General features: G+C 39.6%; 1 long non-coding RNA gene across 1 annotated transcript; it reads left to right on the plus strand.

Annotated features, from left to right (window-relative positions):
- Window positions 1-79: 79 nt before the first annotated feature.
- On the plus strand, window positions 80-18,247 carry LOC141572717 (uncharacterized). The gene is made up of 3 exons (XR_012498117.1): window positions 80-219; window positions 2,000-2,170; window positions 16,708-18,247. It is a non-coding gene; the product is annotated as an uncharacterized LOC141572717 (long non-coding RNA).
- The last annotated feature ends 625 nt before the right edge of the window (window positions 18,248-18,872 follow it).

The raw sequence follows: 18,872 nt of genomic DNA on the forward strand, positions 1-18,872 counted from the left end.
CCGCCCCGCCCCGCCCCGCGCGCCCCGCCTTCAGGCCCCGCCCCCACCGCGAGCTTCCCAGCCACACAGCCTCGGGCCCCGCCCTCAGGCTCCGCCTCCAGCTGCCGGGAAGCGGACGCTTACGGCCCCCAGACCCGGCGCCAGCGCGCGGCCCACTCACTAGACTCCCGTGGCGGGGTTTCCGGCCTATCGGCTCCCGCAAGATGGCGGCCGCCGTGGGTATTTCTGATTTTGTTTCCTAAACTCACAGGCGGTCGCGTTTAGTCTTTCCGCCCAACAGCTTCGTGTGATCCGCCAATTCCTCTGTTAGTTAACCTAGTTATGTTTATAGCAGAGTTTAAACGGAAGGATATAGACCGGGATGAGAATCCCACCTTCCACCTTTCCTAAGGCAGTGTGACCTTGACTTTACTAAAATAGAGATTAAAATGTCTGTAAAGCTTTAGCATTGTGCTTGATTTCGAATAAGCTCCCAGTCCCTGACTGTGTTTCTATTGTGGGGGAAACCACATGCATATCCTCTTGGTCTATCAAGGGGAAACTGGTTGTACTGGTGGAAAACTTTTCTTAGTTTCTTGAAATAAAGGGGTCCCAAATACAGCAGGTCCTCCAATAACTCCTTTGGTCCAACATTGTTTGTTTTAATGTTGATGAGATGCCAATAATTTAACTTGTTTATTTTAATTAGTCTATGGTAAAATTGGTTCCATTTTATGTTGTTTCCCCTCCCCCCCACCCAACCCCCGCAGTTCCGAGAACCTATCCCTGACAATTTAGTGAGGACCTACAGAGCTCTATTTTGAAATCAGAAGGAACCCTGTACTTGAATTAATCTTTAGGAATCAAAATTATTTCAAACTTAAAAATATTTATAACCTGATCCCACTTAATGTCACCACAAGCATCTGTCCTTTGTAAAGCCTCTAGTTTGCTTTGCATCTTTTAACTTTTTTGTCTGGAAACTTCAGTGTCTTCCTATCATCTTGATAGTTGTAGTGTAAAGATATGAGAACATATGGATTAACTTGAAAAATCACAGTAAGCTAAGGGTTGGTTAAAGAATTTGAAAACTAAGCAGGAGAAAAATGGGCAGAAACTGAAACTATAGAAAAGTCATGCATTCTGCTTCTGGTCTCCTCACTTAACCTTTGTTCTCAATTGTTAAAAAAAACACAAGAGAAAAAAAGCCACAGGCCCCAAATGGAGTCGCTTATACTAGGCCACATCACCAAATAGGGGCTTAGTACACAACATGATTGCAGTTACAGTTTCTAATGTTTCTTTTTTTCTGATTATGAATGTAATAAGTCCTTGTAAAATATTTAGATAATACAGAAAGGAATGAAGAAAGTGAAAACCAACACCTACTGATAACTTCTGTTAACATTTTACTATATGTATCATTTTTTTCTATATATATATAGAAAGAAAAATAGTATCATACAATAGACATAATTTTTGTTTTTAGTAACATTTTTCAATAATATACAATTAACTTTTATACATATAAATCTATATCTTAATTTTTAATACCTATTAAGTATTCCCTATTGAAATTTTGAGGCTAATCTTCCTTGAAAAAGTGGGAACTCTGGGCCATCCCTAAAGTCGAATCAAAGATGAGTAAAGAAAAGGAAGATAAAATAGTACAAGTGATTAGAGTGATTTAAAATATGTTGTTTGAATATGTCTAGTACTTGCTTCAGCAGCACATGCACTAAAATTGAATATATCTAATATGATTTCAAATTTATTTTAAATTATTTAGCGTCTTTAAAACGCCCATCCCCTTACCAATTACACTGTGCACCTCCAAGAGTAGTTGACTTCACTCTGCCTTGAGAGGTGATATAACTAACCTAGGCTATCCAATCAGTACATTCCATCCCTTTGGACTCAGTGATTGAGTCATGGTGGGCATTGGCTCTAAGGTAGTCTGATATAATAACTCTTAGGACTTTTGCTAAGAATACTGAGGTACTCTTTCCTGTTGAACAAGAGGAAGATGCTGGCAGCCGTCCTGGGACCATGAGAGGAGCCAGTCTTACAATGAGGCAGACACCAAGGAACACACGACAGAGAGAAGGAAGTAAATGTATCCTTAATAATGAATTGAGTTGTAGAATCAAGCCTCACCTGAAGCCAGTTAGCCTGTGGACTTCTTATTCATGTGAGCCAATCAATTTTCTTTCTTTTTTTTTTTTTTGAATTTTTAATGAGTTTATTTAAGCAAACAGATGACAATTGCCAGGAAGCAAAATCTCAGTGGATTGAGAAAATGCTCCAGAGAATGGCAGTTTTGCAGCTTATTTTATACATTAGAATAAAAGGAGAAGATGTAAGGAGGGTTACATGAAACCATTGGGGGTAGAATAAGGGGGCAGGAGAAAGCAAAGCAGGAAAATCTCTGGGATTGGATAAAAAGTAAAATGAAGAGACACCTACTTCTTTTACATTGGTGGGTATAGGAGAGTTAATAATTAACATTTACAATACATAGAGATGGTATGCAGGGGAACAAGATAACGGAGAGGTTCTGTGGTCTTGTGCTGGTGGTTTTGCCCTGAAAGGTCTGGAAAAGGAGATTACCCTCACATTTCAAAAGTATGTAATCTTAGATGCAAAAAAGACAATAGGCTCTTTACAGTAAAGATTGACCTTTGTCAAGGAAGCTCCAGACCTTGAACGTGACTACCCACCATGCCCACTTTTAGTTAGGAATTTTTATGTTCAGACCATTCTATGGTGTTACTTTCCATCTCTTAGTGTGTAAGGACTTGCCATGCAGGCCTATCCTGAGCTTGTCAGGTTTAGTATGTGGCCCTTTTTTGTCCACAATTCCCCCTTTTGGTCATAAATCAACTCAAAGGATACATTGATGACCACCCTCTTGGATGGATAATGTGGTCCCATGGTGCTAGGAAGGCTCTTTCCTAGGAAGTCTTAGTGTTGCTGTTTGTTTTGCTGAAATGGCGGACCATTGGGGATGGGACAAGACTGTAACCTTGGTTGGAAGTGAAAGCTGAATTTTTCTCAAAAAGGAAAGGCAGGTAAATAGGAGGCAGGCCCGTCTTACAGGCCTTCATTAAAAAACAACAACTCTAGATCATTTCTAACCTGCAAACCATCATGATCTAAGTTTTGCTGTCTCACTTTTCTGTATTTTGCATCTAGCATAACATTTACTTATAGTTTGAGGGCACAACCATACACGTATTTGTTTTTCACAATCTGGCCATGAGATGGGTTCCTTTTTACTGTTGTTGTTGTTATTATTATTATTTTAATATGTTCCATCTAGTTCCCATTGGAAGCATTCAGGTGTCATTCATTATTAATCTGATTCCTGCTAGTTTTACAATAGGGAACTGCAACTTTAAGGTTTAATTGAGCCAATCAATTTTCTTTATTGTTTAAACAAGTTTGAGTTGGGTTTTCTGTTACTTGAAATCAAATGTATAGAAAAAAATTCTGGAAGAAAATGCCAGCAATAATTATCTTTGAGTAGTAACAATTAACATGAGTTTTGTTTTCTGTGCAGGAAAGTTCCCAAAATTTCTACCAAAAAAATGTGTGTTCATTTTACCAGGAAAAGGTCTGAAATAAGTCTTAAAGTCTGTATTTTGGCTACATAGATATGGTGAACAATACCTAATAGTAGATATTTTTCTAAAATTTAAAAGTCACTACTATGTATTTAACCAGGTAGGTATACAAAAATCCACAAAATAAAACAATTCAAGAACATTACAATAATGTAATATGTGAACTTGTACAAGGTAAAACCTTGTTTTTGTTAATCTTTGTATCCCTAGCACTTATAGTAGTATGTTCCCTGACATACGATAGGTGTCCGTAAATAGTTTGTGAATGATTGAATAAAACATAATTGCCTACTGGCTATCCAGGATGTTAAAGTGTATTTCTATTCAATGGGAACTATTCGATACAACCAACTGTGGTATAACTCTTGTATAGTACTCGATTTCTTATTTTTTCCTCAGATTTAATTCTGACTTTGGAGTAAGAAGGTCTTTAGCTGATTCTAGTTAAAACATGGATGGAACTTTTGCGTAAATAGCTAGCTCAGAAAATGCTGTCACATCCTCAGCACAACCATTAAGCACAGACCTCAGAAGTATTCTTCCAGGAGAGTACGTTTTTCAGGAATTCCAGTCTCTTTCCCTCCTTGGAGGGGTAGGTGCTCTGTGTTGATTTCCATAAGATCTTCAGTGCCTGGCACAGTAGGCACTTGATAAATATTTGTTGACCTTCTAACTCCTGAAACGCCAGCTAAACAAGTTTGTACTATATTTAGAGAGTCACTTAAAATGGAAACACTTCTTTCATATTCTGCTTCTTTCAACCATCAATAAAAGTAACTGACAGAGAAGTAACAGAACACTAATCTCTATGTGGCAGGAGAGGCACCAGATAGTTTTTCATGACTGGCAGTGGCTGAAACAGAAGAAATCATGGGGTAATCATCGTTGGTTGTGACATAGACTATGATAAATATGTCCAATAATTAATTCTACAAATATTTAAATGCCCCTAGAATTCCAAAAGTATTTAGACTTTCCTTTTATCCCCCCTTCTGTGGAGGCTTTCTTTCCCTAAGCCATTCCAAAAAGTTGAAACAGGAAGAACTTAAGACTTTTTAACTACAATAACGTTAGCCAGACCAAGTCAGCAAGAGGACTGGACACCAGGTTTGGAGATAGTTGTTTTTGGAGAATATAATTTTTAAAAATATAGACACCAGGGCCCCAGCCACTAGGATTGAGTCCAAGTTCTGTATTTATTTTTTTATTTATTGCAGCTAATTCTAACGCAAATTCCTAGTTAAGAGCTACTCTAGAGAACAAACTGAAAATTATACATTTGTTTCAAGGGCAGGCAGGAATATTTGCCTTACCGTAGATGAGAGCAGAAAATTTTTCTAGAGTCTCAGTGCTCTACGGGAGAAATATGTTCTCATTATAGGAAAAAAGGCACACTGAGTCTGGTAACTTCCTTCAAAATCCATTTCAATAGCTGTTTTCTTATCAGGACGTTGTTTCTCATGTGAAAATCATTTATTTCTGGTTTCTCCTTTGTGAAGAAAAGCAGAACAAAACAAAACCTATCACTGTCTTCATTTCTTGTATGTACACACCACGTCTTCACTATAGTGCCATTCTCAAATCCCACTCAGAAAGTCCACATTATGGATAAAACTGGATGAAGTAATTTTCTGGCACATTCAATAACTAAGCCAATACATTTACTATATTGTGGGTTATGTAGCAAAATCCCAGTGCAGTCATTTCACCATTTCTTAAAGCTTCAGGTTTTGTTTTTTTTAAAAGAGTTTTTTTCTTTTTAAGCTTTTATTTATTTTTAGCGTGTTTTTCCAGGAACCATCAGCTCCAAGTCAAGTAGTTGTTTCAATCTAGTTGTGGAGCACGTAGCTCACAGTGGCCTATGTAGGGATCGAACCGGCAACCTTCTTGTTAAGAGCACCGCTCTCTAACCAAATGAGCCATCTGGCCACCTCTTAAAGCTTCAGTTTTTGAGAAACAATCATTATTCCTTTTTTCTCAGAGATGTTATTTTCTTTTTTTTTTTTTTTTTTTTTTAAGATTTTATTGGGGAAGGGGAACAGGACTTTATTGGGGAACAGTGTGTACTTTCAGGACTTTTTTTGCAAGTCAAGTTGTTGTCCTTTCAGTCTTAGTTGTGGAGGTTGCTGTTCAGCTTCAAGTTGTTGTCCTTTCAGTCTTAGTTGTGGAGGGCGCAGCTCAGCTCCAGGTCTAGTTGCCGTTGCTAGTTGCAGGGGGCACAGCCCACCACCCCTTGCGGGAATCGAACCAGCAACCTTGTGGTTGAGAGGATGCTCTCCAACCAACTGAGCCATCTGGGAGGAAGCTCAACTCAGGTGCCGTGTTCAATCTTAATTGCAGGGGGCCGAGCCCACCATCCCTTGCAGGATTCGAGGAATTGAACTGGCAACCTTGTGGTTGAGAGCCCACTGGCCCATGTGGGAATCGAACCGGCAGCCTTCGGAGTTAGGAGCATGGAGCTCCAACCACCTGAGCCACTGGGCCGGCCTGTTATTTTCTAATATATGACTTTTTACTAATCTTTTACTTTATAGTTGGTGCATTTGGTGTCTTTAAAAAAAATTCTCTCCTGCATCAAAGTCATATCGATATTCACCTACATTTTTTTCTAAAAGTTAAGTGAAATGTCTTTTAAAATTGTTATTGCTTGTATCATTTTTCAAATTTTCATGTGTTATTAGAGCCCCACTCTAGATTCAAAGTATAGAAAGTTCCTTCCCAACACAGACAAGAATACTTCCGTAGCTCCTGCTACAGAGTCTAGATAAAAAAATCCTCAGTGCGGAATAGAAGAGGAATGTACAAAGAGATAAAAATCTATGAAATGTGGTCACAGAAAATAGCAGAGCAGTATCAGTTAATGGAAATATAAATTATAGTCAATGTATATTTTCCCTAGGAATACTGAAACGATGGGGCTTTAAGCCTTGAGAAGAGTGAGCAAATATAGGACCTGTGGACTAATGGCTGGTAATCATGCTGTAGATATGCTTATCTCATGTTTGTCAAATGTCTAACAGGGATATACTAATCTTATGTTTATCAAATGTCTAGGAGGGATATGCTTATCATATGTTTGTCAGATGTCTAGCAGGAGCTTTAAGATGCCCTTGAGCAAAAGTCACTTTACAGATCCATGTCAGGTCTAACAAAAAAACCACCTTGAAGAAAGTAATTTTTTGATAAAATTCCTGGAAGACGACTGGACCCCTGCTCTGGCCTCCCATGCCCACCTACTTCCTTGGGTCCTGGTTGTTGGATTTGGGGCTCCAGCTGCACTGCTTTATGAATGTCTGTTGCCTACTGTCTCTTCTGCCTGCCTTGAGGATTGTGTCAGACACACAGCTGCGATTGACTTGGCTCACTTGTACACTCTGCTCTATCTAATCAGAATCATAGGGCTTCCAGTAGGATCCTTAAAACCATCTTAAGCTGATGAGAATAAGCTTCTGGCCATAACTTTCCAGCTGTTACCTGATGGAGACAATTCCTTGCTCTTGCAAAGCCAAAGCTTTAGGGTACTCTCCACATACTCAAATGGTCTGATTTATAATCATCTCAGCAAAGGTGGCATTTCTATTGTTATAGAATAATGTTTTCAAAGGTGTGACTTGTGTTAGGCTACCCTGGGCTGCCTAGAACCCCCCGCAGTGGAAAGGTCTGTTTTCCTCTCACTAAGGAAATCTGATCATTGGGTGGGCCCAAGGGTGGTTCTGATCCTCCCCAGTAGCAGCTTTTCCTACCATCTGCTCTAAGAAGGTTAGTGCTGTCACTGTAAATTTGTCTTGGATAGGAGGGGCCCCGGGATATGAGGCAGAACTGACGGTGGTTTAGCTGCCTTGGCTGGCCCTTCCTTCCTCACTACTTTGTATTCTATTCCCCAGGTCTGCTGTCTCAGTAAAAACACAAGTCGGACATTCTTTCAGTTCTGCCACTTCCAAATTCTCTCTGCCCTGGATAGACCAGAAATCTGAGATCTTGCCATAGGATCTCCCCAAATCCCCATCTCTCCTGCAGTCATTGCCTGAGGGCTCTCATCTGTGCTGTGTAATGCCCCCATTGGTTAACATTCTAAACAGAAGCCAGGTTTGTGCCTGAGGAGCTGTCAGGCTGCATAGATCTCATCTGTCACCAAGTTCCTGCAGCAGCTTAGGGCCCTGCTTAGCTTAGCTTCAAGAATTGTAGGTCTGGAGTTCTCTTCCATTTTCTTAACAGTCCCAGGTGAACTATTACCACCCTCAGTGTTCCCTCTCTGCTGGTAAACCTCAACTCCACCGATCCCAGAGTTAGTTTCTCTATAAGGCCCACAAGGTATTCCTGTCACTTAGAGTTTACAGCCCTGTCCTGGGCATACAGACTAGATCACCTAGGAGTGGCACAGTCACACCATGGGGGACATCCTGAGTAGTTCTCCCCAACCTATGCCAGGAATCAGCGTGTGCCCATGACCAAGGTGAGGCTTAGCATGAGTGGCCCTTCTGCCTCCCCAACAATTCCCAAGTTCTAATAGAGAGGCACTCATTGAGGATCCCTAGATGGAGTTCCACTGGAGAGGAACCTGGCCTTAAGCATAACCTTTTATATGCGCTTCAGGACCACTGAACCTTTGGTCGGCCTTTTGGATCCTGCACCAGCTGGGACAACATGCATATTACGCGTGTTGTATTAGTTTCCCGTTACTGCTGTAACACATGATCATATACTTAGTGGCTGAAAACAACACAGAGTTATTCTCTTACAGTTCTGGAGATCGGAGGTCCAAATTCTTCACTGGGCTAAAGTCAAGGTGTCGGCAGAGCTGGTTTCTTCTGGAGGCTCTAGGGAGGAGTCTGTTCTTGCCTTTCCGAGCTTCTTAGAGGTTACCTGCATTCTGTGGCTTGTGACTCCCTTCTACCATATTCAGAACTAGCAATGTTATATCTTTCTGACCCTCCTTCTGTAGTCATATCACCCTCTGACCACAGTTTGGAAAATTGTTCCACTTTTAAAGAGTCATCTGATTTGATTGGGCCTACCATCTCAAGGCTCTTCACTCAATCACACATTTGCTTTGTGTACTTTTTCCCCAGCCCCTTTTGTCATGTTCACAGGTTCTGTGGCTTAGGACATGGATTTTGGAGGGCCCTATTCAGCCTACCACACGTATTTTCAGATGAACACCAACCAACCAGATTATTCACAAACTAAATTAATGCCATCTTGTAAAAGCATAATTGCCCCTCGTGTATTGTCTTCCCAACTAGCTTATAAACCCCTAATTTTGGCCCTTAGCATTTAGTTTAATGCCCTTCACATAGTTGGTGCTCAACAAGGCTTCGTTTATAAGAATAAGGATGCTCAGTCTTGGGGGAGGGGGCACAAGTTCTGTCTCTGTGTGTCTTGGGGACGACGAAGGTTCATGGTAGCAGAAAAGATAATACAGACTGTGGTCAGTTGTCAGAGTTACCATTGGACAAGCTGGTCTGATTGGGCATGACGTCTGGTAGTAGAACTAATGAACCAATATGCTGAAGTCAGCAAACTGATGGAGTAGAGAGGAAAGCTGAAGATTTGGTGGCTAAAGTGCTGAGAGAGAGTAATTGTACCCCTAAAGCTGACCTGAAGAGTAAGAACTAGTGGAGGAGAGACTGCTCCACGATGGACCGCTGTCTGTCCCACAAGCTGGACCCGGGCTGGAACAAAGGTTGCTTTCTGCAACCCCCCTTAGAGACTGTCTGATCATAAGTGAGGTTCATTCTGACAGACATGAGCACCCCTCCCTTGCCTTCTGCTAGGCGCTGGTTCCTGGAACAGATTGTTTTCCCTGGTTAAGGCATGTAATTTTTTTGTACCTGGTAGGTAGCATTCATGTACTCATATCCATGACTATTCCCCACCTTTACCCTATATGATTCTTTAGCACCTGCCAAGCAATGGGGTGATGACCATTTCATCTTGCAGGTGCCCAAGACATGCCTCATCTGTAAGTTTCCCTTCATATACTCTGTTAATTACCAGATAGGAATGGCCAGCTTTGGTCTTTCCCTGCTTTCCACTTATGGAGGTAGATTTCCCTGGGTCTGCGTGTATAAACCTCCACACTGGTCAAAACTTCTAGTCATAGGGAGCTGTTCTTCTCCAAGAAAGTAGTCTGCCTCATTTGTATTATCATCTGAGGAAAAAATCAGTCCCTCCCACTGGAGCAGGGTCTCAGGCTGTGTGCATGGGGCCTGGGTCCCCTTCATCCAGGCGCCTGGGGTTGGACCGCCACATCAAGGTGTGCATGCAGTTTTGTTTTGTTATTTCTCCTCCCTCAACCATGCTTTTCTTTATTTGCTTTTAGTGATGTTGAAGGCTATAAGTATTTCTAGTAATACAGAGAATCAGGATTCTCTGATCTCCAAGGAATGTTTCATATTAACTGCTGTTTGAGGTCAATAGGAACAAAATGATTGAAAATAGTGGAATGGCCAGACAGAGCAAGCCATGACATTTTCTTCCTTCTTTTCCCCCTAGATCACATTTTCTTTTTTTCCCCTTCTGATTATAATAACAGACAATGTGTACATACTTTAAAAATTGCAATCAGTACCAAAATGTGTATAGTAGAAAACAAGTACCTAATAATGCAAACAGAAATAATCTCAGTTAATATATGCAGAAACATACCAGGGTGGACAATTAAGTTTGTGAACTCATCCTAGAAAAAGTGCTACATGCCTTATTGCTGAATATCACTATGGTCACCTTTGAAGTACTCCCCTTGGGAAGCTATGCACTGATGCCAGCGCCTAGTCCACCCTTCAAAGCAATTTTGGGACTCTTTTTCTGGAATGGCCATCAGAGCTGTCGTCATATTACCTTTGATGTCCTGAATATCATCAAAATGTCTTCCTTTCAATATTTCCTATATCTTCGGGTAAAGAAAGAAGTCATTGGGGGGGGGCAGATCAGGTGAGTAGGAAGGGTGTTCCAATGCAATTATTTGTTTACTGGCTAAAACCTCCCTCACAGACAGTGCCGTGTGAGCTGGTGCATTGTCATGATGCAAGAGCCATGAATTCTTGGCGCAAAGTTCAGGTCGTTTTCATCTAACTTTTTCACGCAGCCTTTTCAGCACTTCCAACTAGTAAACTTGGTTAACTGTCCAGTTGGTACAAATTCATAATGAATAATCACGCTGATATCAAAAAAGGTTAGCAACATTGTTGCAACAAGTTCTCAAACTTAATTGGCAGACCTCATATGTCTTTTGAGTGGAGCATTTAATCTATTTACATTTAAAGTAATTATTGATAGGTATGTAGTTATTGTCATTTTATCATATTTTTGATCTTCTTCTCCTCCTCCTCCTCCTCCTCCTCTTCCTCCTCCTTTTCTTTCTCCTCCTCCTTCTCCTTCTCCTTCGTCTCCCTTTAACATTTCTTGTAATACTGGTTTGGTGGTGATGAACTCCTTTAGCTTTTTCTTGTCTGGGAAGCTATTTATCTGTCCTTTGATTCTAAATCATAGCCTTGCTCAGTAATCTTTGTTGTGGGTACTTGATTTTCATTACTTTGAATATTTTGTGCCAGTCTTGTGTCCTGCAAAGTTTCTGTTGAGAAATCAGCCAACAATCTTATGGGAGCTCCCTTCTAGGTAACTAACTGCTTTTCTCTTGCTGCTTTTAAGATTCTCTCATTGTCTTTAACCTTTGGCATTTTAATTATGCCGTGTCTTGCTGTGGGCCTTTTTGGGTTCATATTGTTTGAGACTCTCTGTGTTTCCTGGACTTGTATGTCTATTTCATTTGCCAGGTTAGGGAAATTTTCTGTCATTATTTCTTCAAATAGTTTTCCAATTCCTTGCTTGCTCTCTCTTCTCCTTCTGGTGCCTCTATGATGTGAATGTTGGTATGCTTGATGTTGTCCCAGAGGTCTCTTAAAATCCCTCATTTTTTAAAATTCTTTTTTCTTTTTCTGTTCTGATTGGGTGTTTTCTGTTAACTTATCTTCTAAATTGCTGGTTTGATAATCTTCGTCATCTAATCTGCTGTTGATTCCCTCTAATGTAGTCTTCATTTTAGTTATCGTTATTCTTCATTTCTGACTGGTTCTTTTTCATGTTTTCTATCTCCATTTTTATGTTTCCTATCTCTTTGTTGCAGTTCTTACTGAGATCATTGAGAATCCTTAAAACCAATATTTGGAACTCTGTATCTGGTAGATTGCTTGTCTCCATTTTGTTTAGTTCTTTTTCTGGAGTTTTGTTCTTTCATTTGGGATATGGTTCTTTAACTCCTCATTTTGGCTGGCTCCCTGTGTTTGTTTCTATGTATTAGGTAGATCTGTTACCTCTCCTGATCTTGGTAGAGTGACTTTATGTAGTAGGTGTCCTGTGGGGCTCAGTGGCACAGTCTCCTGGTCACCTGAGCTGGGTGCTGTAGGTGTGTCCCTTCTGTGGGTTGTGTTTGCCCTCTTGTTTTAATTGAGCCTTAATTGCTGTTGGTATGTCAATGGGAGGGACTGGCCCTCAGGCAGATTGGCTGTGAGGAATGGCTGTGAATACAGGGGAGGAGATGTGTGGGGGCTTACCCCTGTCCCCAAAGCAGGATTTGCTTTAACGGGGCTCTGGTGCCCATGTGAATCATTGCTAGGCCTCTTTCTTCAAGCATTTCTCATCTGTTCCCCTGGTTTACTCTATTATTTCATTGAGACTCCCAGAAGTTATATGTCAGTAGACTACATGTTCTGTTGAGAGAATGTCACTTAGCCAAAAATATGAAAATATAAATAACTGGAATGGCTTGATCAGTCCTACCCTTTCTAATAAGAGTTTGCTAATGTGTCGTCTAGTCACCAAGCCCCTCTTCTTTTTGGTTTCTTAATCTGACCCCTCTTCCATTCTAAGATATAACCCAAAAGTTCTCACTAGTTTATCCTATTTTCACAGATATTTATTTTTTTCTTTCCTCATACTTACGGTTTTGCACACTGTTTTATAGATTCTGGTTATAGCTTTTGTGGTGAACACTTTATATGTTTTAAGTACTTGTTGCTTCACATCTTTTGTTATGAGAGTGATATCATCTCTTGGACTATGAGTCAGCTGAGACTTCAAATAAATGTCTCTTTCATCTTTAACCTTTCAATTCTCTTATGTTTTACATGTATTTCTTGTGAGTGAACTCAAACTCCTTACTCCCAATATTTTTAAAACAATTTTTTTTATTGGGGAACAGTGTGTTTTACCAGTATGTTTCCCATCAGCTCCATGTGTAGTTGTTGTTTTCAATCTAGTTGTGGGGGCTCAGCAACAAGTCAATCATTTTTTTTTTTCAATCTAGTTGTGGAGTGTGCAGCTCAGCTCCATGTCAAGTCGTTTTTTTCAATCTAGTTGTGGACGGCGCAGCTCACTGGCCCATGTGGGAATCAAACTGGCGATCTTGGTGTTATGAGCACTGCGCTCTAACCACTGAGCCAACTGGCTGCCCCTCCAATATTTAAAAACATTTTTCCCTTAGGCTTTTATTCAGTGTGGGAATTCCAGGCATATCGATATTAATTTTCACATATTTATTCTCTCTTTTCAATGACTCTTCTTATTACTGCTGTCTTGTGCCTTAGCACTTCATGCCTAGTTTTTCATTTGGTCTAACTCCTTTCATTGTCTCCCATTCCATATTATTTTTCTATGACAGTGGAATACTTTTAATCTCAAGTAGCAAAAAAATCTCAAAACAGATTTAAGCAATGGAAGTGATTTGTTGGCTAATAGAACTAAAAAGTCCAAGGTGGGATAGGCTTCAGGGTTGGTTTGATTTAATTGTTCAACAATGGGCTTCTTTACATTTCTCTGCTCTGCCTACAGTCTTGTCAGCATCTTTCCAAACCTGGCTTCTGTCGGAGTGGCAACACAAATTCAGAAATCCAAGTTTCATAATTATATATCACCCTGCCCAGAAAGAAAGAGAATGTCCCTTTTGGTAGCTCTTCTGGAGAAGTGAAAAGGCTTCTTTCCTGTGTAGAAGCCCAAGTACTACAAAAGGTACATTGTATGTTACTGGCCACAATTAGCCTAGATGCCCTTCCTGAACCTACCAAGAAATGGCGTGCACTATGTGCCTTAGGTGTGGGTTACATTGTAGAAATAGAAATGTGATGATCTGATGAATTTAGACCATTCTGAGTTCACTCCTAGAGATAGAACCTCAATCAGCTTTTCCCTAAATGTGTAAGAGAAGTCGCTGTCTGACTGAAAGTCTGGAAACTGAGAAAGAGAATGGGGGAGATGGATGCTAAATAACTAAGAAATGTCCCCTACCCTTGTATGTGGTTACTTAAAAAATTAACAAACCACCATTTTTATTTTACTCTGCTATTCTAGCCCAAGGACCAAATCTGATCTGCCACCTGTTTTTATAAATAAAGTTTTATTGAAACAGAGCCACACTTACTTAAAAACTATTGTCTATGGCTGCTTTCACACCACAATGGAATAGTTGAGAGGTTGTAACAGAGCCCATATGATCTGCAAAACCTGAAGTATTTGTTACTTGGCCCTTTCAGAAGAAGTTTGCTGACCTCTAGCCTAGAAAATTAAATCTAAACTCATCCTGGACTTCAAAGCCCTCTATCATCTATCTTCACCTTACCGATCTAATTTAGTTGGCATTATTCACTGTATACAAGCTCTCTAATCCAATCACATTAGTTTATTCACCTACCCCCGACAGTGCACATTCATTCTCCACTTTTGTCTTTTGTTCATGCCTCATCCAATCCTGAATGCCGTCCTTCTGCCTTATGTACCGTTGAGGGCCCATCTATTTTGTTTTTGTTTGGAGAGGAGGTAGCAAAGTTATGCTCAGAGATTGATTTTGTCTTTGCCAGCAATTTATTTAGCACAAGTTCACTGTGGGAATTATAATTTCACAAGTCAATAGCATACAGGGTAATATCTCTTAATAAGGCAAATAAAGAAATAACATACTTCAATCAAATAACAGATTAATTACACTATTGTTCCAGGCAAAGGGATATAAAAAGAATAAAGTCCAAATATTAATAGAGGTGTATCTTTTTATATGAATTTGGTTTCTTGGGACAGCCAGCTTTCCCATCTGAGAGCTGGTGTCCAGCTGCCAGTGCAAAGGTAAAAGTCTGCTGTTGCCAGAGCACATTGCTCGGGGCCGAAGATGCTGGTGTTGGCAGGCAGGCTACCTTCCTTCATGGGGCCCCTGCCAGGCTGTCACCACTGCTGATTAGAGAGTAGTCCTTACACAGTGGGAGCTAATGCGCCAAGGGTCTTTGGAGAGTTTTCTAGATTAGCAAAGAGTCACCTTGCCCAAACTGAAACTCTCAATAGACCTCAAAGACGTGCAATAGTTATAGTCTAAATGTCCTCTTGTCGTAACTGCTTTCCCACATGTTCTTGCTGATAACCCTCCAAGGGGGTCCCTCAGCAGCTGGGCTGCTGACGTGCTTTATCGACCACAACAGGTAAGATGGTGACATCCCGATACAACTTCATTCTTCTATCAAAACAATTTCTAAAAACAACTTTTTTTTGTCTTTGTCATAAATAAGTGGATTTAAAAAATTTCACTTAAGTCATAAACAAATGGACTTGAACTCATATTAAATCAATACACAATTTAATATGATTTTAAATCATTCACACTCCAATTAATCCTAAGGGCCTAATGACCTGTACAAATCTAAGTTCACAAAAATATCAGTCCACTCTGTGATTCTATCATTCAATCATATTTTGTGCATATTTTTCTTTTTATACATCAGTGTTTCCTTTATTCACATATACTTTTTTGTTTTTAGTTTCAGGTGTACAAAACAATGTAATAGTTAGACATTTATCATTTATATCCCTCACGCTGTGATAATCCCCCTTCCCCCATCTACTACCCCTCTGACATTGCATACAGTCATTACATTTCCACTGTCTCTATTCCTAATGCTGTACTCTGCTTCTTGTAAATATATATATAAAATTGTTGTTGACATTCATTATTGTTCAGCTTCAGCTTCAGGTTACAGTGCAGTGATCAGGCATCTACATCATCCCTGAGGTGGTCTCCCTAATGAGACCAGTGTCCATAGGATACCCTACAGAATCTTTACAGCATTATTGATTACATTCCCCAAATTGACTTTCATATCCCTGTGGCAATCTTGTGGTTACCGATTATGCTTTCTAATGCCCTCACCTTCCCCCTTATCATGTTTTTCTTTTGACACACATCCTTTTACACCATAGTTTAATGACCAGTTTAAGCGACTATATTCCTAATATCAGTATAAGCATAGTAAAGAACTCTTTTACATGATGCCATATCCAATCACTAAAAGACCAAAAATTAAGTTTCTTAAACCACTCAGTTGAGTTTCTTTGACAATTGCAAAGCCAGTTTTACCACAGGGCACAAGCTTGCATAGCACTATCAAGCAGGTACGCAAAAGCCATACATCAGAATTTAAGGCTGTCATTATTTTGGGAAATGCATGTTTCTGTTCTCTTTTCACTTCCTCCAGTTATTTTGACTTTAATAGTCTCAACTTTCAGATGTTCTATTACTTATGTGTTCTAATATATGATTTACATTTATTAGATTAATTTTAGGAGCTATAATGTAGAATATTTCTCTGGTTATTTTAATGGTTCCTTTATCTTCTATTGATCTTGAATAATATCTTTTTCCTTCTATTGTCACTTTCATTATCTGTTCTATTTTTACACAACCTATCATGTTGTGTTTTTTATTTTTCCCTTGGCTCCAATAGGTTAGGGTAGGGTTTGGATTAGAGCATACTATCATGGTCCAATTTCCCATTATATGAGGTGTGATTATATACGGTGAATGCTGCTGCTGCTGAGTGCCATCCAACAGAAAGGCACGGGTCTTCAATAGAGGAAGTGATGCTTCGAAACTTAGTGTGTGACAAGTTTCACCTTGTTCGGTGCAGTCAGTTGGGTGTGAGCTACAATTAAGGGAAGGTGTGTTTTAAAGTGTGCCATAAATCATCCTCCATCATGACAGCATTCTGTGTCACACATCGCTTCTGTTATACAGCAATTTCTGTCAAATAAAAACATTACAGTGTGCCCTCATCCACCTTATTCACAGGATCTGGCACTATGCGACTTCTGGCTCTTCCCCAAAGTCAAAATGATTCAGGACATCGAGGCAGCCACAACAGCGCAATTAAAGACACTCAGGAAAGAGGACTTCCAGAACTGCTTCAGAAAGTGGCATGAATGATGGGATAAGTGTGTTCGAAGTGAGGGGGAGTAGTTTGAGGGAAATTAATGGCAATGTGTCTTTTATTGTAATAAATTTTCTTTTATTTAAACATTCACTGTATTGTTTGATTATACCTCATACTTTATTCTGATTTTCCTTAGAAGATTGTTCAATTATCAATTTCATGGCTGTCAGTTCAGCATATTGTGCTGATTCTCCTGAGCCTGATTCTATCGATTTAGACCTTCATTAGTCCTCAAGGCCACAACCTGTGAGAACATGTTGAATTGTGTCACAGAGGCTGATACATCTATAAAATGCATTACTGAGTGCTGTGGACCAGGATGGTCCCCATTGCCCAACTGTTCAAGCTTGGGAAAACAAACCCCTTGGAAATTCCAGCAAGTCCACTGTTGGCATCACTGAGATTTCCTCAGTTAATGCAGAGGGTCAACTATCCATCCATATGTACTGCTCAGAAGTATACCACTTCCATGGTAGGACTTTATGGTCAAGGGTAGTTCCTCTCTATTTGTTTAAGTATAATTTTAAGTATGAATTTATTTTCTGTTAGTGGCTCTTTATTTTGTAGGGCCTCATAGAGTTGTCCAGGTGAGCCTTTCAATTGGTTGGTATGTTCTCAGACCGTAGGAACTTCTTAGTCTAAAACCCAATTGGGTAAAATTTGGGGTCTAGTCGTTTTAATCCACAGTGACCATATTGCAAACCCTTATGAGTATAGAGGCTCTCTAGTTTATATGTAAAGTCCACATTAGCTGGTGTCAGTGTGTTAAGTTCTGATAGCATTTTTCAAATAAGTAAAGGCCACATCTGAGTCTCTGTCTATTTAAATTTCCTACTCTTTCTAGTTATTTCATAGATGGGTTTTAAAATTATCCCCATATGTAGTAAGTGCGGTTTCCAATATCCAAACAATCCTATCAGTTTCTGAGCTGCTTCATTAATGGTAGTAGTTGGTATGCATTTTATCTTGTTTATGAATGGGTTTGATATTTTCCTACCTTCAGAGGACCAAATTATACCTAGAAATTTTATTGTAGTTTGAAGTCCTTGGACTTTAGCTGGATTGATTGTCCATCCTCTGAGTATAAGGAGTTCAATGAAGTCTATTTTGACCTTAGTTTCTTCTTCCCAGTTATAATCATAAATAAGGATGTTATCAACACAAGAAATAATGGTCTGCTTGTGTGTGTTCCTGAAAGGCCTGGAGGTCTTGTGTTAGAAGGTCATAGGCTATCACTGGGCTGTTAAGATAGCCTTGTGGTAACCTAGTACACTGATATTGTCTACCTGCCCATGTGAATGCATGGGCTGTCTCTTCTCATCAATAGAGATAGCAAAGAACACGTCAGATAAGTCTATCACTGTCTTATAAGTTCTGGATCCAGTGGTGATATTGTTTATGTTACTGCCTGTATCTGGGAGTATTCCCTCGATTTGGGGAGAATTTCCTATAATGTGCTATAAATCTATATGATCCATCTGGCTTTTTAACAAGCCAGATTGGGTGATTATGCGGTGAAATAACAGGCACAATAATTTGTTCTTTTAGGAGTTTCTGAATTTTTTCCTTAATCTAAATATGTCCTCCATTAAAATTGTATTGAGATATAGTTATTTTAGATGGGATAAGCAATTTAATTGCAATCCATTTTGCCATAACCAAATTAGTTTTAGGAATTGTTACATCTTCATTATGTGATTTTCTATTCATCCATTCTAAGAATGTTTTCTCAATTGGGGCCTATAAAGCATTTAGCCTCAAGGGGTGGTCTATATCAATTGTTAGGAATCTACCGTGTTTCTCCGAAAATAAGACCTAGCTGGACAATCAGCTCTAATGCGTCTTTTGGAGCAAAAATTAACATGAGACTTGGTCTTATTTTGCTATAATATAAGACCGGGTCATATAATATAATATAATATAATATAATATAATATAATATAATATAATATAATATAAACCGAGTCATATTAATTTTTGCTTCAAAAGACACAGTAGAGCTGATTGTCTGGCTAGGTCTTAT

Source organism: Rhinolophus sinicus, linkage group LG01 (assembly GCF_036562045.2).
Source record: "Rhinolophus sinicus isolate RSC01 linkage group LG01, ASM3656204v1, whole genome shotgun sequence".
Lineage (NCBI taxonomy): Eukaryota > Metazoa > Chordata > Mammalia > Chiroptera > Rhinolophidae > Rhinolophus > Rhinolophus sinicus.